The following is a 26,226-nucleotide window of genomic DNA, read 5'->3' as shown; positions in this document are numbered from 1 at the left end:
ACGTTTTTTTTTTAACCTTGGCATGCAATTTATTTTCTTCAGTGTTCAATACTGCAAAGGATGAATATATTCTTTAGTGTCTTTGCTCCGAGGGGATTTTTCTTGGTAGAAGACATGAAGATGCAACAAGCTCCAGGAACAAGTTGAATCCTTCACTCTCAAAAGCGATCAGGGACTGACAGTCTGTGATGAACATGTTCGCCACAGCTTCTTCTACTGCTTTGGTTGATAGGAACTGCAAGCCAAAAGAAACTATTTGGTTTTAAGCTGGTTACAGAGCTGTATTTTTTAATAACATTATTTTAGAGTCACACAAAGTCTTTTGTGTGTAATAAAGTATTTTTGAACATTTTATTAGAATAACAAAATACTTGGGGAACTCAGACAAGGATGTACACATTCTTTATTGCCAAGCCGAGCTTTATTATGACTAAGAATAGATTATGTGCTCTTATTGACGTAAGATAGCTCTGTGGAGAAGAGTCCACATTCTCTTGCAATAAAATATAAAGTTGATTTATCTGAAAACAATCCCAAGAGAGAAAAAGATTGACCTTATTTTCTGTCAAAAGATCAAAAATGATTCCAGGCTGGGGAAAAGTTCTTGTTGGAACAATCCATGAAATCAGAAGTTTAACACAGTTTCATCTCCATTCAACAAATCCACACTAGGATACACGTAGTGAGACTTAAAAACACGTATTGGTGCAGTACAACCAAGCGTCAGACGTACTGTATCGGTCATGACTTTCTTAAAGCAATACACGTACCGATACAGGGTTTCACTCTTGTACACTCAACAAAGCTGACGCACCAGTGTTGCTCATCTCATCACTAGTCTCTTCTTCACCTGCCCTTGCACTGGATCCCCATCATCAGGTTTCCCCCTTTCTCTTCCACAGTATGCCCAGGTTTGTACAGTCGTGGCCAAAAGTTTAGAGAATAACATAAATATTGGAAATTAGAAAAGTTGCTGCATAACTTTTTATAATAGCAATTTGCATATACTCCTGAATGTTATGAAGAGTGATCAGATGAACTGCAAAGTCCTTCCTTGCCATGAAAATTAACTTAACCCCCCCCCCCCCCCCAAAAAAAAATTCCACTGCATTTCATTGCTGTCATTAAAGGACCTGCTGAGAGCCTTTCTGCAATCGTCTTGTTAACTCAGGTGAAAATGTTGACGAGCACAAGGCTGGAGATCATTATGTAAGGCTGATTGGGTTAGAATAGCAGACTTGACATGTAAAAAGGAGGGTGATGCTTGAAATCATTGTTATTCTATTGTTCTTCCACTGCAAAGAAACGCGTGTAGCCATCTTTGCGTTGCAAATAAATGGCTTCCCAGGCCAGGACATTGTGGCTACTGAGATTGCACCGAAATCAACAATTTATAGAATCATCAAGAAACTTCAAGGAAAGAGGTTCAATTCTTGTTAAGAAGGCTTCAGGGCGTCCAAGGAAGTCCAGCAAGCGCCAGGATCATCTCCTAAAAGGAATACTACTGCGAGATCAGACTGCCACAAGAACAGAGCGCAGGAATAGCAGCGGGCAGGTGTAAGCGCATCTGCACGCAGTTAGGTGAAGACATTTGGAAGAAGTTAATTTGCTTCTACTAACTTCCTGGAGCCCCCTGTTGAGTTTTGCCCTTCATTTGAAGCCTTCCACACATCCTGTTCTTCAATAAATCTGTATTTAACTATCCAATGTGCAGGTTATACAACTGGTGCCGCTGTTTTTTTGGTTAGCTATCACCACCCTTACAACAATTACAGACAACAGGACCTTTCATGTCCTTTTAAATTTGGTAAACTATGCAAAAAAATACAAAAACACTTTTAAACACTGCAATTGTGGAAAAACGACTTAAGGAATTTAACTGTGTTTATTAAATGAGCTTTTACAATTTGTTATGAAATAATTACATCCTTGCAAAAGTCTATCAGTGTTGACTTCTCCAGATAAATATCATACAGATGCTACATTTTTTGAATATTTGATGTTGTAAGAGACAGGTTGGTGGATATCCTGTAACCACAAAAGTAGGTCAAGCAGCACTGAACGCACTTTCTTTCTGCTGAACTGCACATGATGCCATGAAATGTGCTGACTGTTGTTGGGACTGAGACTAGACAAGTGTTTCCCAATCCTGCTCCTCAGGGAACACTGCCCTGCATGCTTTCCATGTTAACCCACTCAAACACACTAGAGGTAAGATCTTAAGCCCGAGCCCGAGTCAGAACCTGACTGTGTCGGGGGTCGGGGACTAAAATGACAATCATTACGTTCGGGTCGAGTCGGGCCGGGCCTCTCTCTCGCTGACTTTTTTACTAAATATACGTTTTGTTAGCAGCTTAGCTTGTCCCCCCCTTGTTGCTGTGTTTCTTTGGTGTGACTACGGTCGTCAGGGAGGTGACGCAGTGACGGAAGGAGGCGTTGCCTTGGAGCGCTCAGGGATGACGCAGGCGCACGAGAGGAGAAATGCGCGGGAGAGGGAAAAAGGAGGGGCTGTTCTGCTGCATGTGTCCGATTGAATGAGAAGGTGTTTGGAGATGTTGTGCTGTAACAGTTGATCCGACCAAAGAAAATAAACGGCTACAGGCCTGTTCCGAAGTAACGGTGTCTCGCTGAATTTGTTACTGTTTAAGTCCCGACCGGACTGGAGATCATAAGGAGGTTTCCGACTACGGTCCAAAGCCTGACGCTGAAGTTTATAAAAATGTAGACTAAAACGATGTGTGGATACTAAACTAAGAAATACTTGTTATAAATAATTTGGTTAAAACAGAGAAGGCGCTGTAAGGTAATTGCTATATAACTACTACTAAACAGGAAGCGCAGCCGCAGTATTTCTCCGCGTAATGAAGCGAGTGCGCATCAAGATCTCTCTTTCACTCTCTTTGTCTGGCCTCTTATTCTGTGTTCCAGCGTTATTTTGTTGTTCAAATGTATTTATCATGATCATAAAAATATGTAGATTATTTTAACCTTAAGAAATCTTGCGTTCTTTTCTGCCAAAAATACTATGGGATAAATTGAAATTTCGGGTTTGCTTTGAGCTCGGGCCTGCAAATCAAGTTAATTGGTCGGGCTCGGGCTGGGTTGGGCTTTAATGCCCGCGGGCCTGGGTCGGGTCGGGCTGGATTTTTTAGGCCCGATCTTACCTCTAAAACACACATAGTTGAGTTCATCTTTAACTCATTTTCTAAAATCCTTTCATGTATTTTTATAAAAGTTAATCATTTTTATTTAAATGATTAAATACAATTTTTTATTTATTTATTTATTTATTATGTATTTTATCCAAATTTTATTTTTAAACATCTTTTATACAGCGTTTAGTATCATTTGCTTTGTCATTACTTGTATTTACCATTAAAAGTGTGTTTGATGGTTTTTACCTGAGATATGCGGGCGACAGGAGTGCAGCGGGGAGAGCAAATTATTCTCAAAAGTTTATCTTTAATGATAAAGAAATGGTTAAAAGGTGACATATTTTTGGTCATAAATCAACACTTTTTTTTTTACTAGTCCTGTCCAACAGCTGGGCAAACAGATGAGAGCTGAGTGCCTCTTGTGTTGGACATATTTTACTTTAACAACAGTGGTTATGAATCTTCTGACAAACCAGAGGTATGTCTAAATAAACTCCTTTTGTAATCAAGGCCAAACTTTATTCATTTTAATCATATTTGAAAATTTTTGTGTTGGACGAGACGCAAAAGGAAAGGAGGGAAGAAACGAGAGGGATGTTAGAGAGAGGGGGGAGGGACCATGAAGCAGCATAAAGCAACAAGTTGCTAGATGGTTATAATCATTACATTGAAGTTCAGATGTTTTACAAGTCTATAAGGGTGACTATAAGACTAAATCAACACTTTTTGAACAATGTGCAAAGTCACAAAACAAACGATTGTTCCAGAGCCGGCTGTTTTATGAAATTACACACGAAAAAAAACTTTGATAAGACTATGAAAAATGCTTTGAACTTTATTATAATTTAGGCTACACTGCACCAGCAAGAAACACTGACTGTAGGTCAGTTTGTTGAATTCACAGCAAATAAAATGAGATGCCATGAAGAAAGTGACTATTTGCACGTTATTTTCCAAATACATGCGGCCAGTGCTGAATATTTTTCTTGGCCGCACGGACCCAGAGGAAGGGTCAAGTTTCGGATTATGGGTTAGGGTTGAGCTGCATGCACACCCAACGTGAAATTGTGCAGCAGAGGCGGCCACATTCAGTTTTAAATCAATGGTTCAGGCGTGATCTGAGGTCCAGTGGTGTGATTTGAGTGGCGTGCGAAGGTCTGGCAACTGTTGGACCAGTTGCCTGGTAGTTGCCTCAGGAGGTTTATGATATTTTTCTTATTTTCATCAAGGCAATAATAAAATAGTTCCCCTGATTTTATTATTGATTTTGTTTTTACCATCTCTGGTTAAGGTGGGACAGCAAGCTTTCAAACTCTGTCAAAGAGAACACAAATTCGGAGAACACATTTGGGACTTTAACTTTAATCTTAAATACATGCGGCCAACAACAAAATCCAGCCTTGGACGCACTTAAAATCTGTTTAGATTTAGGTTCCTGGGCTGATGCCTTCTGGGCGCAGGGTAGGCAGTGCGGCTGACCAGGAACAGTGGCCGGGTGCTGTGCTGGGTGGCTGGTCGCCGTGGCAGGGGGGGAACTGTCGCCCCAACTCCGTCTGGATGTTGCTTGTCTGCTGGACTTTATATATGTAGTTGTAGATTTAGATAAGTTAATTCTTCTCTAAGAGTTCTGGTAAATCACCTGTCCGTCCTGGGGGAGGATCCCTCCTTCATGTGTACACTCCTGAGGTTTCTTAGTTTTTTCTGGAATCCGTTTTTTTTATTAGAAGCTTTTCCTTACCGCGAAGGAGGGTCTATGGGAAGGGATGACCGTTTAGTTTAGTCAGTTTGTTAGTTCAATTTAGTATTTTCCTATTGAATCTGTTTTCATGATCCTTTTGATTTTACGTTTTACTTTTTCAATTACCGATACAAAGCCCATCGAGACGACTGTTGTTGTGAATTTGGGCTATACAAATAAAATAAAATTGATTTGAATTGAATTGACATGGTCACATGAGTCACTCCCATTCTAGTGGGCCCTGACACTGTCTTTATTATAGGTTTGTCTGACGCATATTTGGGGATGAAGACCAATGTACTTCACCATTCTTTGATATGAGAGTCTTGCTTGGAGGACCAGGAATAACAATTCCCTCATCTGGTTCAAAATCGAAATCATTAGAATCAGAATTTAGCTCAAGATAGACTTCTTCTGATCATGATCAGTGATGACTTCCAGAGCCTCCTGAACTGTCATCTTTCTGCTTCTGTTGTTCATTTTCTAAAGGTCTGCCTGACAGAGTGTAATGTTGGAAGGACTTCCATACAGAGAATCTTTGAAATGTTTTGCCCCTCTCCTGTTGAGTGTCCACTGAATGTGGGTTGAGTTTTCCCGCAAGAACATAAATGGTTCCTGTCAAAAGTCACAACACCTATGCACCTGTGTATGTGTGTGTTTGTGTGTGTGTGTGCGTGTGTGTGTGTCTATGTGTGTGATTGGGGTGAAATATGTCTCACAGCTGCAAATAAAGGAAAACTAATAATAATAAGACATCCTTGTACCTCAAGTTTGACTGCCGGGTCAAATTGACCCGAACAGTATCTATGTAAAATAAACATGCGGGGGGGGGGTTTGCACATATGTGAGATGAACCATTTTCATAATATATGTTGACTACGCTAATTAAGGCAAGCAGAAGAAGTTTCATTCTGAAAAAATACTTTTAACTATTTTTCCTAGATGTTCAAACTTTTAAACGGGTCAATTTGACCCGTAGCATAGCAGGAGGGTTGAAATAATAACTTATTCAAATCAGTACTTGTATCACCCACCTTCTCACCTCTTCTCCTTTTACTCTCTTCCACCCCCCCAACCTCACATTCTTCCCCTCTCCCTCCCCACACACACTAAATGTAACAAATAAATAAAAAATAATACAACAAAAAGGGGTTTATACAAATCTACACCCTGGTTTCTCGAAGCCATATAACATCTTTTTGTGATAGTAAAACCTGTCCAACACAAAAAGCCTTCAGCTGTAATCTGTTTGCTCAGCTGTTGGACAGAACAAGTTAGAAGAAAAAAAAAAATTCTGTTTAGGCAGTGGAGCAATGTGCCATCTTCTCTTCTCTTCTATTCTCTCACACCTGAGTTGATGTGCACGCTAGAGAGGGCAGATCAGGATGCTTGCACAACGCACATGCGCCATTGTGACATCACAACTGCTTTTCGTCGGAGGGGGATTTTAAAACCTTGACTGCTATTGATGCAAATATGCATCAAACTACTTTTGCTCCTATCGTTGTACAGGTTTCCCGTACAATGCAATTCTTACTTTATTTTTCATTTTGAATGCCATAAAATGTTTAGGGTTAAATTAAAAAAAAGAAGAAAAAAAAATAGAGCAGGATATTTACAAGATAGACCTGAAAGGTGACTAGTGTAAAACTGGTGGCGGTATCTTTAAGCTAATCCTAATAAAACACGCTGCCAATTTATCTTTGACAAATTTCCTTCAAATTTAGCCATAAACTCTTTTTGTCTTTATCGTACATTTTCATTGCTTTCTTACATTCTTGTTTAGCTGTAATATCGGTTTAATTTTTATATTTTGACACTAAATACATTCAATGAATGTCTGTTAACAGGGTTATTATATTTTTAATTTATTCTGGGCTGGCTGTTCTTTTTTTTTTTTTACCTGGTTAAGGGTAAGAAAATATCTGCGAGGAGTGAACATTCACAAAATCCCAGCATTCATGAGATCTATTTTTGAAAATGGATGCATTAGATATGTTATGTCATCAGCAAATAAAACTAGGGATGCTGGTTGTTTACAGCTCAGACACAGACCAGCTTTTAACAAGCTTCCAGAACAGTTCATTGATGCACAGCCGAAATGGCTGAAAGTACACTGAAAATCTGAAATGTAAAGCAAAGGCTTACGTTTCAGGTTTATTTCTGAACCCATTATAATATAAATAATATAACATGCTGCATGGAACATAAAGAAATGTGCATTCATTTTCTATGAGAAAGAAAACACTATTAGGGCAGAAAGTACTGGATGGGAGCAGAATTTCACTGCATTGTGTCCAAGCTCAGGGCCTCTAAGCTAAGGCTATGTTCACACTGCAGGGCTTAATGCTAAATTCCGATTTTTTTTTTAATCCGATTTTTTTGCAAGGCTCTTCACATTTCCAATTAAATGCTAACTTTTGTGACCTCCTGTGTGACCATGAAATTACCCAGAAGTGACTCGCATGCGCAGAAGATTACTCAATGGTGAGCAACGTCACTTGTTGTTTGCGGAAGTAGCTAACGTTAACAATGGATGTCAACAACAGTGTTGTCAACAGCGGAGCTCTTTTTGCATTATTACATTTATTTTCACAAAGTAGCCAGCACAATGACAATTTTCTCATTTTAAGAAGGCATTGGAGCCGGAATCGTTTCTACCCACTATTGTGGAATGGGGATGTGTATGTGCTGGGGCCGTGCGAGCGCGTGTATTTAGGAGAGAGGAGAGAGCGCGTGAGGAGCAGGAGGGAGCGAGAGGGGGCAGTGGAAGTGTGTTGGGGGTGCATTCATGTTGTGTGTTACGGAGGAAGGAGAACAATCATAAAAGAAGGCTCCCCCCAGAAGAAATCCTATTTACTCTTTTTTAACCCGCTCTGGAGGATCTGAGGGTCCAAATGTCCCCGAAGGAGGATCCGCCTTCACTCCCTCGCGCTTCTGACCACGGTCAGAAAGGGGAAAGAAAAGTCATCACGGGAAAGGTCCACGCTCGGCCATTTCAAATTCAAATTAATTTTATTTATATAGCACCTTTCATGACAGCAAAGACAGCTCAAGGTGCTGTACATAAAAACAAAAATCAAATGCAATAAAATACAATAAGATACATTAATTTAGCCCCACACAATAAAATACACAAAGAGAAACACCAGTGGAAAATAAATAAATAAATAAAGATAAACCAGAGAAACCAGAAGGCACCATCTGCCCTGTCCTCCTATTGGCAGGGGTGTCAGTATAAAACCCAAACACCCCAGCCAAGGGTGAGAAAACATTTAGCTGGAAAGTTTTTCAAAAACTGCCCAGTTGCGATAAGAGCCCTTGAGTTTGGCCTGAATAGAGCTGTCACCCCGAATATGAATCAAATCGGTGACCTCGCTTCCCTTCCACTGACTGGTCTCAGCAGCATCGTCCACCATTGTTGTTGTTTATGTTTTCGTTCCCGCCTACTTCAACGCAGAATTATGACGTTTTTAGCGTATTTGCTGACATACAGGTCGGATACGTGTGGCCTGGCCGTTCAGACGGCGGTCGCATTTCAAAAGATCGGATATGTATTGGATTCAGGACCATGTACCCAAGTGCCCTGGGTCGCATTTGAAAAGATCGGATCTGTGTCGTTCAGACTGTCATGAAAACATCAGATACAGGTCGCATAGGGTCAAAAAAATCAGAATTGGGTTGTTTCAGCCTGCAGTGTGAAAGTAGCCTCTAAGTCAGAGGTGGGCAAACTAACTCACTACACTATAAAGGGTTCTACTTCTTTTTTTTTTTTTTTTCCTGTCCAACAGCTGAGCAAACAGATACAAGCTGAAAGCTTCTTGTGTTACTTTGTGTTATTTTAATGTTACGTTTCGGGGTTATGAATATTCTGATTCACAAGGTGCATATTTGTATACCCCCTTCTGTAATTTAGGCAAACCTGTATTTATTTTTGTCTTGATTATATTTGTAATTGCTTTTTGTTGGACTAGATCAGTGTTTTTCAACCAGTGTGCCGCGGCACACTAGTGTGCCGTGGGAGATGGTGAAGTGTGCCGTGGAGAAATTGCCCTGATTCACTGATCTAAAAACATTTTCCATCTCCAGGATTTCAGCTCTGTGTTCATCCAAACAGGCCCTGATGAAACACTGAGTAGTTAGGAGTATAAAAGATCTTAAAATTACTTTTTCTTTGTGTTTATTTAATTCTATTAAAGACATTTTGATAAGAATCACGGTACCGCGATTTAGCTGCAGCTATAACTGTGTAAGGAAAAGTCTGGCCCCTTCCTTGTTCTTAATTCTGCTGATAAAGTCGCTCAGTTCTAACAAAAATACCAGCTAAAGCTCATCTTTAGCTGGTGGTTCATCTCTTAGAAAAAAACAGCCGCAACTTCCTGCTTTTTCTGCCACAATTATCACAAAAATCCACGTGAGATTGCACGGGGGGGGGGGGGGGGTCGATCAATACAGACCATGAATCTCTGTTTTTTTTTTTTTTTTGGGATGCTGGTGTGCCGCGGGATTTTTGTCAGGGTGAAAGTGTGCCGTGGCTCCAAAAAGGTTGTAAAAGAATGATTATAGAAGTGTGCGTGTGTGGGGGGGGTGTAGAACCATAAAGCAACAAGCAACAAATTGCTGGAAGTTTATAATCATTACTGTCAGGTGTAAAAGTTAGTCTAAAAGGGGTGGGGCCTGTACACACACAATCAAACATTACCAACATATCTGTTGGCTCCAAAAACCTTCTCATACAAACATGACAACATGTACACAATACATGCCACCTGTGATGGACCTAAATCAGATGCAACACTAAGAAAAATTATTTCAAATGTTTTTTGTGTGTGTGTGTGTGTTGGACTTGAAATATACAGTATTTTGGGATATAATTGTTGACTGCAATGCCTCAACTCTATGAAAAACTGTTTTGTTTTTTTTACGCTCAATTCATCTTTCTAAAAGCTCAGGTCATCCACTCCAACCATGTCTGTAAGCAGTTTTTATGGTAAATCTGAGCCTCTGTCTCCTTGTGAGTGATTACAAAACTGTTTTCCTGTTCTGAATCACAGTTGTTATGTTGGCAAGCTCCTTTTCATCAACTATTGTGATCCAAGTTACTTGGGATCAGTCAACCTAGAAACAAATCGTTTACTGAGTCCTGCCTTCTCTGTGTTGGGTATGTACTTTATTGGGTATCACTCATTAAATGCAGCTCAGTTCCACTCGTTTGAAGAACACCTTCGCTACTAAGCTAACCAAAATGTAGTCATTGGCTTTTAGGGCTTTGGGGTCTTTTCATACATCACGGTTTTTGGCAGTGAATTTTTCCCCCTTTTTCAATATTTCGGCCCTTTGTTGACCCTTTGTTAAAAAACATGCTGAAACTGATTACAGTGTAAAGTCCTCATTTATATTGTAAAAAAAGATGGTTTATACAGTGGCGGTTTATCCTATGGACAATGTGGGAGGTCGTCCAGGGTGCAATCTTGTGGGGGGTGTACGAGCGCCCCCCCAAGAAATGGCCACCTCCCCCCCACAACTTGTTGTTGTAATGAGAGTATTTTGTGCTGTGTGTATAGCTGTGTGTATACGCTGGAGGAGCGCACATGGGGGCAACCAACTCGCAACTGCAGAGGATGTGAACAGGTAAAGAGGAGAAGCAGGTACAGAGGCAGGGGAGGGGCTTTGTGACTCATCGCTTATAATTCCAGACCCCACAACACACTAACTGCAGCTTCCAAATAAAGAAATAGTTTTCATTCATGAAATTGATATACTTTGTTGGGATTACAGGATTTTTTTAAAAAGGAAAAGGAAAAATAGATAAGAGTCTGCATCAAAGTGAATTCGTTTCCATCTTCTCACTTATCTTGACTCTGGGTGTTTGACAGATGAAAAGTCTATTGAAGGTTGTGGGAAATGGACAATAGTTTAAAGGAAACATCAGGTGTTCAGAAAGAAGAGAAGAGGAAATACTCCAAGGATAAAGGAATGAAGGCGGTGTCCAAAATTAACACTCGTTAGGTGCCAAAAAAAACCAATTTACTATTTGAGGAGTAAAATTTGGAGTACTGAAGTTTGAACTGAGACTCGTCTTCTTACTTAGCTTAGTGGTTGATTAATTTAAGCTCTTCTGTTGTTCTCATACATAAGTCAATGCTTCAGATGCAGTGTACACAATTGTTTGTCTTTTTTTGTTTAGTTTTATCAGACACTCAGAGACAAACAGAAGGATTTGTCCATTAGTTTCCATTGCTGTTCATTCATGAAGCTAACATAAATGACTGGAATTTATTCATTCATAACTCAGGGTTGTATTTAGCTCAAGTAGAAAAAAAGAACAGAAAAATGCGGTAATTCACACTAGAACCAGCCAACCTTCAAAAGAAAACACAAACTGATGCGTGTTAAGTGTGAAATAACTTACATACAACATTTTAATTGTAAATTCAACTATAAAAGTATATTATACTTATATGATTAATAAGGTAAAACAAATAATATATTTTGTTCTTGTGTTTGTATGCATGCAGGCTTTGAGTTATGGAGGGCGGGGCTGGATATAGCAGTAAGGGTGGGGGTGGGGGATGCCATCCAATGTTTTGCGTCAAACTAGCCAGGACCACCTCTGGGTTTATATATTTCAAATTGAAGTTTAATCTGTCAGGACAAGAATCTTTGTGTTTTGAGCTTTATCCTTAATTCAACATATTTTTCATTTCACAGAACTGTTTTTTTCTTTCTTTTTTTTATCAGTTTTAAATGTAAAGTAAATAACACATTGGCAATTTTTGATAGGATTTCTCTGACAGTGAAATTAATTTTTTCAAAACAGTTTTTAGAGACAAAATAATGTTTTTGCTTTACTCAAGTATCAATAAAAACTGAATTCAGCAAACCAGAATTTATTTAATGTCATTAACAGCTTGACTTCCACTGAGTTGAAATAAATTGATTTGGTTGAACATAAAACATGCCTCATAAGAGAGAGTTAATAATTTGAATTGAGTAAATTACATTATTTTGAGTTGAAGTTACATAAATTGTTTACTTTTATTATATACATTTCCATTTGAAGTAATAATTGGTTGGACTATTTCAACTCCAATACATTGCATAAATGTGTCCAGTTTGAGTTCACTCTACATTTATTTATTTGATGGAAAAACTGCACTAAATTAAATTGAGCTTATCCAATGTATAATTTTTTTGAGTGCACCCACGCAGCCTGTGGGAGGTCCAGGAGGGACCAAGAAACTTTCGCCCCGGAGGAGGACGTCCAAGAGACCGAAGGGCGCGTGGACCAGGCGCAAATGCGTGTATGAGGTAATACACCTCATAAGAGAAAGAAAAAACATGGAATCTGGGTGCAAATATGATTTAATGTTGATGGAAAGTGTATATATACATTTAAAATGGAACATCTTGTTTTTATTTTTGAGTTGGCTTTTGTTCTCATTTTAGTGCCAATTGCATCCTAGGGTTGATGTACCTCAGGGAAATCGCAAACTTAGAGAAATGCAGCATTCATCTGGCGCTGGAATACTCGGAAAAATGCCTTTCCGAGTGAAGAAATACACAATCACTCAACAAATTTTGTTTTTCGAAAACTACATGAAAGCAAAAAAACTGTCTGTACCTCAGCAAAGATCAATGTATTTGTAGTGCACCATCTATGAGGAAACACCAGAATTACAGGGAAAATAAAACACTAATAAGAATTATTTATATAATTTATTCCAGTTTGGCAGGCCAGATTAAATAGTTTAACAGGCCGCATGCGGCCCACCACCTCTTCTATGTGGAGCAGGTTGGAGCATCCTGCAGCACAGCAGCGAAAAACATTAAAAAACATTATGGACTCACTTGTTCAGGGCATTTTGAAAGATATTTTCAGATGATCATTCCCTCAATTAAATGATCTAAAATTGGTTGGGTTTTTTCCAAGTGCTTAAGATATTCAGTAAAAATAGTCAAGGGACTAAAATTTCACCATGATAAATATGTCAAAAGCAGCTCCTGTTGTGTGGTAGACCTTTAAAGGTATTTAAAAAAGCAAATCTCAAGCCTAAAGAGTGAGCTGTTCATGAACAACTAAAGCAGCCTGAAACAATTCCTGTAAAGGTATGATGGAAAAATATATTTTACTGTGACAATGATCATTGGTTTTGTGGAGAAAAAAATAGTGGAAACGTTCATGTTACTCTCCTTTGTTATGTGGCATATACTTGTATGGCTCTTTTCTACATTCCTCGAAGGCCCAAAGGGCTTTGTAGTCATCCATTCACCCCTACGGCAGTAATTGAACCTGCAATCTTCTTATCAGACATTTACCGCCTTACCGCTGCACCATGTTAAGGCTTAGGGAAGGATTTTTTATGCCTTGTACAGAGTCTGAGAGAGCCGTGGGGGAATATTTTCTTGGTGTGAAACTTTAGGAATTGTTCCTGCTCTGCAGCATTATTATTATCTGCCTGGCCTTTATAGCATCGTCACTTGCCCTAAAGCACATCTTGACACTCCTTTAGGAAATGTCATGTTTTCGTCAGCAGAGAAAATCAGAGGCTACGGCACGTTTAAACTGACAGCAGTGCCTTTGACGAGCCTCACAAGCCTCACAGGTGTACATTCACATGTAGTCTTTTAGCAGATTGCGGCAAGTCAAAGCTGAAGGACAAAACGAGGCTCCGGGAGGACGATGAATCAAACAAATATTAAAGAAAAGAAAAAAAATCCACAAGTTCAAAGAAAAAATGTACTTGAAATTTGAGGCTAAGATGCGGAATAGAATTTTAAAACCTTAACCATGTGGCAGTCAATTTGAGAAGCCAAATGAAAGGGCTTGGTCGATTTTGTCCCGTAGACTCCTATTCAAATACAACTGGATCCTGTCTGTGTAGAGTTTGCATCTTGGTAAATGGTAATTGGCATTTAGTTATATATTATTTTACTACATTCTTAGAATGCCCAAGGTGCTTGTGACAGTATGCCTCGAGGACCATGGTTGGGAACACTGGTCTATGGGATTTTGGCTTCTTAGAACCAGTACCTCCTGTTTGGAATGGAACAGGGAAGGGGGCCACTCAGTCCAATTCTCATATACAGTCAATGGTTTAAAGGGCCTATATCAGGGGTGGCGAACACGCGGCTCTCGAGCCGCATGCGGCTCTTGACCAATGAGCGTGCGGCTCTTTGCGTCTCATCATATTTTCAATATAATGTGGCAACCTGGGGGTTAGCCCCGCCTTCAGCCCCTAAGACTCATGGGAAGTGGGGAATCTTGGGTGAAAACCATATGTGAGAGGGCTGGAAGCAGAAGTCAGATGCATGCTGTTTGTCTGTTAGTGTATGCTTACTTAAATGAGCATAATGTCAAAAAGGAGATAATGATTATCTTTGTACTTTTTCTCCTCTAAGTCTGGCCGTAGTTGTGTGGAGTATGGTGCATGGATAGCTCTCCAAGGCCGTCAGTTAATTAGCAACGTACCTCTCACTTCCCTGCCACTGTGACATACCAGCTGAGTTGTTACAATACTGTGCCTCATTTCTTTCCCTCCTAAACCACACTCAAATCAAAAGGGGGGATTAAGAATAAATGATAATTAAAGTAATTTGGCAGTGTGTGTTTTCGATGCTGCTCCCAACACATACGTGACCGCGGGTGGCGCGGGTTACACCCAATGCAGGAAAAAATAAGTCAACATTGGCTCTGCGAAGAATGGGAAGATTCTTACTTTTTGACTGAACGGAATGGCAAGTAACCTTTTATTATTATGAGCTTTTGGAAGCAGTAACATTGTTCATGGCAGAAAAGGACTAAGCGTATCCCAGGGAAGATTAAAAACTTCCCGATCTGACACAAATTGTCTCCTTTATGAACAAGTTGAAGCTTTTCAAAGTGCACATTCAAAACTGCAATCTGTCCCACTTTCCTTCTTTGTGGAGCTAAGAGCAGAAAGCTGCAATCCAAATGAATGAAGCGCAGAAGTGACGCTGCTTGCGCAACTGGACGGAAACAACCTCAGATCACTTTTCTCATCGATCCTTTAATGCAGAGACTGACTGACTGAGATCACCACTTGTCACTGATGAGACAGCTAGTGAACCGGAGATGATTGAGCTGAAATCTCTTTAATTATTTAATTTAATTTAATTTAATTATTTAATTTAATTATTTGGCCTGTTACGTTTTGGAGAACAGAAAAATACCCGTGTGTAAAAGAGCTGCTCTCAAGCTGCTGTGATGTTCTCCTCAATATATGTCTGCCAGTCCCTCTTATTACCTTGAAACACGTGAAATCAAGATATCGGTCCATTCTGACCGCCACTCACGTAAGGGAACTGATCAGAGAGGCTATGACTGGGCTGGGGGTTAGCCCCACCTTCAGCCCCTAAGTCTCATGGGAAGTGGGGAATCTTGAGTGCAAAACCATGAGCCAGAGAGCCGTCAGCAGAATTCACTTACATGCTGTTTGGCTATTTAATTGTGTGTTCAAAGAAATCGGAGAAATCGGAAAGAAATTTGGGCGGGAAGAGCGGGAATGGCTTTTGATCGCAGCAAGTCAATTGGCAGTGCTTCTTTGCCTGCCGCGTTGTGAGTGAGATGATCTACAAATATGCAGTAATATAACATAAATTATGACTTTCTGCAGGTCAAGCATTCATGTTAAAAAAAAATAGTTCAAAAATAAATCTTTTAATGAAGGTCAAAATTAAATTATGCTACAAACATCTAAAATGTAATGTGTTTAATGTGTTTATTGTGAATATGGATGACTTAGACACCAGAAGGATGCTCTGTCCAGATGTTTGTATATTTGTTGGTGTAAGGGTCATTGAAAGAGGAATGTTGAGATACAAAGAATTACCAGTTAAATGCTGATGGATGAACGGTGAAATATTCAGTTGTTACAATCGTAAATCAGACTTCAGAGGAGTCAGTGCCTCACCGGCATCAACCTCACTGCACATCACTGACATCAACTGTGGGGTCCCCCAAGGTTCAATTTTAGGCCCACTACTTTTTAATCTATATATGTTGCCACTGGGGGACGTCATCAGGAGGCATGGCGTTTGTTTCCACAGCTATGCTGATGACACTCAACTCTACATCGCTGTGTCTCCTGATGATGAAGAGTCGGTCAACACACTCTTAAAATGCATTTTAGACATTGAGTCATGGATGGCGGAGAACTTCCTACAGCTAAACCAGGACAAAACAGAGGTTTTAGTGATCGGTTCTGAAGACAAGAGAGAGATAGTTTTATCTAAACTAAAGAATTACAAAACTTCTCAGTGTGTGAGAAACCTGGGTGTCATTTTTGACTCTGAGTTGAATTTTATCCCACAAATTAAAAACATCACAAAAACAGGATTTTATCATCTAAAAAATATATCCAGAGTCCGCCCATTTCTCTCTCTTGCCAGTACAGAGGTGCTAATGCATGCTTTTATTACCAGCAGATTAGATTATTGTAATGCCCTGCTCTCTGGTCTTCCCAGAACAAGAATAGCAAATCTTCAACTGCTGCAAAATTCAGCAGCACGCGTTCTGACGAGGACCAGGGGGCGGGAACACATTACACCGATTTTAAGATCGCTGCATTGGCTCCCTGTGCAATTCAGGATTGATTTTAAAGTTCTTTTATTGGTTTACAAATGTTTTTATGGTCTCGGGCCTTCATATTTATCTGACATGATTTTAAAGTATGAGCCCTCGCGGACCCTGAGGTCCTCTGACACAGGCCTTTTGGTTATCCCAAAAGTTAGAACAAAAACGTACGGCGAGGCCTCATTCAGTTTTTACGGACCTCGCCTGTGGAACAGCCTCCCAGAGAGCCTCAGGGCCGCAGAGAATGTTCATGTTTTTAAAGGAAGGCTTAAGACCTACCTTTTTAATTTAGCTTTTAGTTGAATTTTAGGATTTTTTTATTTTTTATTTTTATTTATTTATTTATTTATTTATTTATTTATTTATTTATTTATTTATTTATTTTATTATTATTATTATTATTATTATTATTATTATTATTATTATTATTATTATTATTTTTAATTTTTTATTATTATTATTATTTTTAAATATTTTAATTTATTTATTTTTCTTTTAACTAGTTTTATATGTGTATGTAAATACATTTATTTATTTATTCTATTAATTTTTAAGTCGCTCTTACTATTTCATATGCCTATTAAGGTTTATGTAATTATTTGTTTTTTGTCCATGTTTTATATATATTTTAATTTTATTCCTTTTACATTTTATTACACTCCAGTGTTTCCCTCTGAGGGATCCTCCACATCAGTGACTGACCCTTCTCAGTGAGCGGGGTCGCTACAGTGGGATCTCCTGGGTCTGACTCTTTTGATCGGATCTGGGGGGTTCTGTGGTGGTGTACTCCGTGAACTTGGGTTGGGGGGTCGCTGGTGTGGACATGTCCCCAAACTATCGTTTTCCCACCTCAGGACAAAGCCAGGTCTCTACATTCTATCATTCTATCACTTTTTTATTTATTTATTTATTTATTTATTGATGTGTGTGTGTGTGGGTGTGTGTGTGTGTTTTTGCGGGGGGGGGGGGGGGGTTGTCGCACGGTTTGTCTTGTCATCTTGTTTTTAAATTTTATTGTATTTTATGCACAGCACTTTGAGTGACATCTGTTGTCGAAAAAGTGTTAAATAAATAAAGGTTGATTTGATGATTTGATTTGATTAGTTGTGTGTGTCAGAGAGAGCCAGAGAAAAGAGTGAGATAGAGAGAGAGTGAGAGTGTGTGTGTATGAGATGTGAGAGAGGTGCCTATGTGTGTGGAGGGGGTATCTGACCTCCAGGGTAGTCACTGTGTTAACTCTGGCTAAGCTGTATGGAGTTAATTCAGTCTCAATAATCAGAAATGCACACAACCTGTTTTACAAATGCACACGCTCCGATTCACAAATGTCATTTTATGCAAACGTGAAAAATAAATTCGGAAATACACACCCTGTGTTTCACAAACACACAGATTGTGTTTCACACATGCACACTAAATGTTTTACAAATGCACAATAAGTGTTTCTCACAAATGTGCACACTGTGTTTCACAAAAAAACATTTTAGAAATTCACAATAAATGTATCAGAAATACACAGTAGGTGCTTCACAAACATGATTTTTAGGTACACATGTGATGTGAACTCACAGATCATTCGAACTGCAGAATGTGCATTCAAAATCCCGTTCTCGTTTGTGAATCTCCCCGTGTGTGTGAGAGATTTTTCTACGGTGAATATTGAGACTCATCTGACGGAGCAGGTCAACTAATGTCACCATTGGCTAGTGAATCTGTCAATCAAACCTATCGACAAAGCAGGTGGGTTCGCTTTTAGCCAATCGAATGGCCCCTTACACTCCTCACTTTCAAAGTGACGAGGGAGGGAGCTGTTCAGCACAGCAGTTGAAAGGACGCGGGCGGCAAACATGGCGGAGAGGTCTTCCGAACGGGATCAGTCTCAGCCCGTAAGTAATGCATTTATTTGATCATTCCCTCGTTGTACGTCCTGTAATGTTATTGAATACTAAGTTGAAGCGTTCTCCTTAGCAAAGTGACATGTGTGAGTGCTTTATGAACATTTCAGCCGAGTCGTTTGTAGAGTACCCCCACCGCAAATTAGCTTAGCTTTGCTTTGCTTAGCCTGTGCGGTCAAATTTTTTTTAATGGTTTTAAAGCGGGGGAGGACTTATGATGGTTTTGTCAAGTTCTATACTTGGCATACCAGCTCTTCACACAACACGAGTAACTACAACCAACCAGGGGCCTCGAAACTAGCCGGCTTTCGACTCAAGTTGTCTGCCTGTGTGAGTGAAGTTCAAGCCGGTGTCGGTTCAAGCTAGCGTCTGTAGCCAATGATCTGTAGGTTCTAACATGATTCCAATAGAACTAAGGTGAAAAACATGCCGGATTTATAGCAGCAAAGAAAGTTTAATAAAAAGTATTGATTTGGAGACGGCGATTTGTTTAAACACTGATGCTATGCTATGCTAACTAGCTAGTTAGTTGTTCCGTGTGCTGCCTTATGTAAACGCGATCCGGGTTAAAGTTAGACACAGTCTTTTCACAACCCAGACTTTAAGACGGGGTGGATATGTGCAATGTGTTTAAATATAACAGACGTGAATCCACTGTTGAATGAAAGAAGCATCATTAAGTTTCAAACGTTAGAACCCGTATTGTGCTGACAAGCCCTGTGAGATTGTGTCAGAGTGACAGCCACTAAAATCCCCGTATCTTTACTTCCAATGACGTAATGAAAAGAATCCCAAACATTGTTTTTAGGCTGTTTTGCAGTCGACAAGTAGTCACAGAAAGGGTGGATGGGAGAAATCAGCTGTCAACAGTGATTAGAGTAGAAGTTACTGTAAATATTACACACAGGCTTCCTGTGATCAGTGTCTTGTCTCTGATTTTTTTTAAAGGTGTTCTTTACTACAAGCTCAAGTTATCATAGCAAGAGTGTTTTAAAAAATTCCCCTTTCAAATATTTGAAAATTATGTAATTTCATCTCAGACAGCTAAATTATCTAATCCATGCTTGTTGTGTTTTTATTTATTTTCTAGGAATTACTGAAGCGTGACAGCGTGACAATCTTTTGTTCCTCGTGCCATCAGGCAATACAACTCTCTGGCAGGGCATCTTACAAGTATTTTCTTTTAATTTTACCCACTGATTTTCCAATTATTTACCTTTTTTTTAATCAATCTTTTTATTTTGTGATATTTCTATCTGTAATGCATGTGTGTTTATGTGTTTTTTTAAGATGGCCATTTTTAAAAAAATTCTTCAGGGATTATTAAATACCCTTCTATTCTATTCTATTTCATATTTTATCATCCTATTGTATTAATGTTTTACCTGTCAATTGGGATTTTAGCATTTTTGCCCCTGTAAATATCTGTCAGTTGAAAGTATTTGTACTTGTATTCCATAGATCTTGTACCTGAAGATAGCAGACACCCACTTGGCCTTCTTCAGTGACGCTGTGAACGTGTATGGCTTTCCTCTGAGGTATTCATGTTATTCATAAAGAAATATTTTATTCACATATCAGGCAGTATAAGTACTTGGTTATTTGTACAAAAATAAAATAACGTTTTTTAGACTCCTCTCTGAAAACAAAGGCAACTCTAAAACTCTTTCCCCTCATGAATAACATTTTACCCCCCCTTAACAGTCTCTCTCGCCTCAATTTTTTCCCCAGTGACACATGTAACCCACTCCTGCAATTTATCTAACCTAGAAATTCTACTTATTGGCAACGTACATAAGAACATTACATTTTAAATTGATGTGTACCGTATTGGATAATCATTTGTAATTATGTGTTTGAGACATGATTTTCATGTTATTGTCAGGGTGAGAGGAGATCACGGAGGAGAACATGTGGGCATAGCCGAGTTAATGCTCACAGTACGTAAAACTGACACAAACAGCTTCATTACAGGAAAAGTGTACACACAATCAACGGTGAGTTGAACCTAGTTTAAGAAGCTTTAATATATACATAAAAGTGAATGATGTATTAAAAATAAATCTGACAATACAATATTTCTTTTTGCTTTTTTCCAAATACAGGATTGAGCCCCTCTGGTGTGATGTCTTCATGAGTGTTACTGGTTTATATTACAACATCCTGCTCTCTCCTGAGGACCAAGACTTGCTCAATATCAGTAACTTCACGTATTCTGCTGCCACTATATTTTCTTACCACACATCCGGGCCAGTTTTGATGTCTTTAGTGACGCGTGGGACAGCCATCCAATCAGGACGGAGAAAAGCATGACACCAAATCAGCTGTGGCAGTTGGGCTTGACCCAGAACCCTGTTTCTGATCCCCGGGTAAATGCTTTATTTAATCTCACTGTACTGGACAACTGATTTGTGTGCAGTTTGACTAAAGTGGAAAGTATCAAGAAGAGTATCATGAAATCATAATGACTACAGTGAATTTTCATCGAAAATGAATGAAAAGGATTACTGTTGTGTGGTGCAAACAATTTCCCTAAATTGTTTGTTTGTAGGAAGAATAGCACATCTGCAAGTTCAAAATGCATTACAATGCATGGCATTATGAGTTATCAGATGTACTAATGTCACTACTTTGTTAAGGTTCACTTATTTGCAAATTATAAACAGTTATGGAGATATGAGGTCTGCCTGCCAGCAACAATATAAGTTATTATTAGTCGGTCACTGTTCCTACATAATCTAAAACACAAAAAAAAAACAGCGCTGTTCATAAACAGTTTTTTTTTTTTTTTGTCAGGGTATGCTGGTTCCAGAGATTGAATGGGAGGAGAGTGGATCCATGACTGAACCTCATCCTGGGATCAATGTCCTGGTATGGGACAGTCCTCTTTTGGGTCCACAAATGTCGGAACTGCAAGACGACATCAACCCATTGTGGAATTCAGACCGTTTGGGAGTGGACCTATATCTTTACTGTCCAGTGTGTTTAGAACTTAATTTAGGCGACATAATTACATACACAAGAAGAGAGACTGAGGGTAGCAAGACAAAGTTCAAATCAATACTGCTGTATTGTTCAAGGGACTTCATTGTATGTAAGGATGTTATGAAATTATAAAATTCAAATCAGTAGAGATCCCCTGCATCTGCTTAAATTTTGATGTTTTAATCTGTCCATGTTTTCACTGAATTTTACTCTGCAATAAAGGGTGAATGTTTGCACTTGGTTGTTCTATGACCATCTTTTGTTGTGTAGTATTTAACCAGTTATAAAACCCAGAGAAATGAGGATCTTTTTTGCAAGGGTGACCTGGCCAAGAGGTTAGAAGCAGAAATATAGTTACAATATAAAATCAATGACATTTGAGTTACTAAAAAAGTAAAATTAAGGTCCAGCAAAATGACTTCGGGCTGAGCAGGGGAGGTGTATTGGGTATCTGTGATTGACAGTGAGATGAGCCTGAGGTAATGTAGTCCCACTGCGTGGTACGGAGCAAAGTGATGCCAGTTTCTCCACAAAACCTTCTGTGGAAGTTGAAGATTTTTCTCCTCCACCTTCATATGATCAAAACCGTGTCTGAGTGTTGAAATGACGCTAGCATGAAAGCTAAGAGAAGGATAACGTACAAACAATCCCGAGTGAAACGTTCATTGTAAATCTCATGACCAGTCCAGAGTTCGATGGATTCAATGTCAACTGCATTCAACCACTGTTGCCTTGCTTCCAGGCCCACTGAAAAGTTGCACAAGCCAGTAATTTTTGACAACCGAAGGCAATAAACCGACAAGCCATGCTAAGGCTAACACGCTAACGACCGATTGGTATAGAATCAAATATGGACGGGGCTTTTGCCACCTGCAGAAAGCGTAGAGAAAGTGTAAGGGGCCATTCGATTGGCTAAAAGCGAACCCGCCTGTCTTCCTGATGAGTTTGATTGACAGATTCACTACCCAATGGTGACATTAGTTGACCTGCTCCGTCAGATGAGTCTCAATATTCACCGTAGAAAAATCTCTCACACATGTGGGGAGATTCACAAACGAGAACGGGATTTTGAATGCACATTCTGAAATTCGTATGATCTGTGAGTTCACATCACATGTGTACCTAAAAATCATGTTTGTGAAGCACCTACTGTGTATTTCTGATACATTTATTGTGAATTTCTAAAATGTTTTTTTGTGAAACACAGTGTGCACATTTGTGAGAAACACTTATTGAGCATTTGTAAAACATTTAGTGTGCATGTGTGAAACACAATCTGTGTGTTTGTGAAACACAGGGTGTGTATTTCCGAATTTATTTTTCACGTTTGCATAAAATGACATTTGTGAATCGGAGCGTGTGCATTTGTAAAACAGGTTGTGTGCATTTCTGATTATTGAGACTGAATTAACTCCATAAAGCTGCATTTGATGTGTGTATTGAGGGTGCACACTTTCCTTCAAATAAACACAAGTACAAAACTTGTTCTTGCATTGTAGGGAGAGGAGTGTGTTATGGAAAATAATACGGCTTTAATTGCGTGTTTGTGTGTACGTCTTGGCAGGTCAGTGTGTGGTGTGGCTCTTTGACTCACAGTGAAAAAATTTGGCTCTTGGTGTCAAACTTGTTCGCCACACCTGGCCTATATCATGCTATTCATAAGCTTTTTATAGTAAACAATATCAATGTCAGAAGTCAGAACTCTGTCTCTCCCTCTGGTCAGTAGCAGGAACCATCTCCAGTGTTCTAACCACACTTCCTGGATGTTGCACACCTGACTCTCAATCACTCAATCAACCACAGCATACTTATGCTCTGCACTGAGCTGAGATCAATGCAAAGTATTGTTTGTGCCACACTGCCTTCCTTACTGAGCGTCATATCTAGACCTGATCTTCTGTCTCCTGACCCTGGCTGCCTGCTGCCTGCCCCGACCCTCACCTGGATTTTGACCATCCTGTCTCTTCTCTGGTGTCGTCATGCCTGGTATTGACTCCTGTCTGCCTGACCCTGAGTTAGTTTTGTAGACTTTTAGCTGAGCTAATAAACCTGCTGCATTTGGATCCAGCAGTCTGCTTGTTCTTGTGTCAATCAATGTTTATGATAGTATATTACCTTTGCCACACAAAAAAAACACATTGTGTTTTAATTAGTAGTTATTTTCCTGAGTTCTTAACCAACCCGGAAATAAGATGCCTTGATCTCTAAGGCACCTGCTTTTGCTTCGTTTGGGTGCCGCCCATTTCATGACATCAACCTAGAGTTGGTCTCAGTCGTGTGTCTGCGTTTCACCCACAAAAACAAACAGCATCCAAACTTTTGCAGAGATAGACGTGCATATTGTGTAAATAAAAGGAAAGTGTTTTTGCTGATCACCGCCAGCTCCGCAGAGAAGTGGGTGTCAAAATACCACTTTGGGGTTTCTTTTCATGAGTAATGAACATTAAATTACACGTAACCCTTGTGCTATCCTAGGCACTTTAACATTGGGAGTTGGGTCATCTAGACCCACTAGACCAGGGGTGGCGAACAAGTTTGACACCAAGAGCTGAATTTTTTCACTGTGAGAGTCAAAGAGCCACACCAGACACTGACCTGCCAAGAAATACACACACAAACGCGCAATTACAGCTGTATTATTTTCCATCACACATTAAATACATTGCATTTCAGTTGTGTGCAACTTAAATACATTTTTACCTTCATATCTTGCTTTCATATGTTTTTTTTATTTAAAATTGAATGACTGACTTTTTGCATCAAAAGCAAATAATTTATTAGATATTAATACATTGCAATGATTCAGTTCATTCTTCAACGTAGTAAGCACACAAGAACTATGTTACCAATTAACTGGCTGTGTTATTCATGATCACCATGTCCACATTAAACAACCATTAACTTGAACACACCCTCACATGCAGCCAAACAGCATGGAATTCAGTTCTGCTAACAGCTACCTGGCTCATGGTTTTACACTTAAGATTTCCCACTTCCCATGAGCCTTACGGGCTGAAGGCGGGGCTAACCCCTGGGCCAGTATAGCCTCTCTGATCGGTTCCTTTACGTGATTGTCAGCCAGAAAGGGCCGATGCCTTGATTTCACGTGTTTCACGGTAATAAACAGGGACCGGAGAGGGAGAGGTGTGTGATGCTGTAGTATCGCGAGAGCCGGCGAGAGGAGTGTGGTGAGTTGACTTGGCGGCGCGTAAGTTGTGAACAAACATTTTGGTTTATTTCATAATACCGCCAGATTTAAATAATCCAGAAAGCTAATAAAATATAAATATAAGTTTGTCAAGCATTTGTCAGCCTGGAGGACTTGGAGGATCTGGGGAATTACATCGACGAGTGTTTCAATACCTGCGTCATGAGGAAATCCAACACTGCCATTCCTTCCGCCAAACGCAACCGTCCCGAAGACTCTCCGGGAGCTGTCTCTTCTCCAGGCAGCAACATGAGTGATGTCCTGGATTCAATCGATAAAAAGCTCTCCAGCCTTGATTGCCATTTAAATTAGCTGGAGATCCTCCATAAGGATTTCCAAGGCCTGCGAGAGTCTCTGGAATTCAGCCAGCAGCAGGTGCAGGAGCTCGCAGTGGAGAACCAGGCCCTCAGAGAGACCGTGAAGATCCTGGGCAACGACACCGCCCGTCTCTCCGAGGAGAACCGTTCCATCAAGGAAACCCTCCTGGATCTTCAGGCGAGGAGCATGAGGGACAACCTGGTGATCTCGGGGATTGCAGTAGAGGCAGGAGAAGACCCGGAGACCGACGTGAAGTCCTTCATGGAGGCCCACCTGAAGCTCCCCAAGGAAGAAGTCCAGAAGATCTCATTCCACAGGGTTCACCGGCTCGGAGGAAAGAGGCCAGACAACCAGCGCCCGCGTCCAATTGTGGCTAAATTTGAACACTATAAACAAAAGGAGCTGGTAAAGAGCTGAGGACGGGAGCTGAAAGGAACACACTTCAGTGTGAATGACCAGTTCCCGGTCGAGATCCTCCGCCGTCGGAAAATCCTCTTCCCGCTGAGGAGAAAGCATCTCTCTGCTGGAACCCGGGCCGTGGTTTCCGTGGATAAACTTTTTGTGAACGGCAAGCTGTTCCGGGACACAGACACAGAGGTAACACCCTGGCTGTGCTGAAGGCTTTCAGAGGCGCACTGACATCTGCGCTGCCCAGAAGAAACCAGCAAACTTATTTAATTGAATAGGAAATGATCGGATCATCAATAATGCACACCTCTCAGGAAAACTGTTTTTTTTTCTTCCCCTCTCACATTCATGTTTCTGTTGTTGTTTCGTTGTTTTTGTTGTTTGTTCTTTTTCTTTTCCTCTCTCTTTTCTCTTGCCCCCCCCTTCCCATTTCCTCGTATGTGAATCAGGTAAAGGCAACGTAACCAAGGTGAGTTTTTTTTTATGCACGGAACGGGCGCATGCGCATAATAGCGCACACAAGGGCATGCACACGTGATCCCACACACACACGTTGATAAGCTGCAAACATCTCATTTAGGCTCACACAGGACGCACGCAACATGCAGCTCACAGCCAGGAAACATTCAGCCACAACGCACAGCGCTTCTCGGTGCAGCAGACACGCACACATGGACTGGCACACGCACTTTTTAGCCTTGCACTCTCCCAGTTAGAGCAGTTATGAACAGTCTTAACATCGTAAGCTGGAATGTGCGTGGACTTGGCTCTGGGCCAAAAAGATTTAAAGTGTTATCTCACCTGGATGATCTTAAAGCAGATATAGCCTTACTGCAGGAGACCCATTTATGTAACCCTGATCGTCTCTTGTGCTGCTCACAATTTCCAGTCATGTATTCTTCTAGTTATAACTCCAAACAAAG

This window comes from Oryzias latipes, chromosome 9 (genome assembly GCF_002234675.1).
Source record: "Oryzias latipes chromosome 9, ASM223467v1".
Taxonomy (NCBI): Eukaryota; Metazoa; Chordata; class Actinopteri; order Beloniformes; family Adrianichthyidae; genus Oryzias; species Oryzias latipes.
This window is presented reverse-complemented; position numbering follows the sequence as displayed.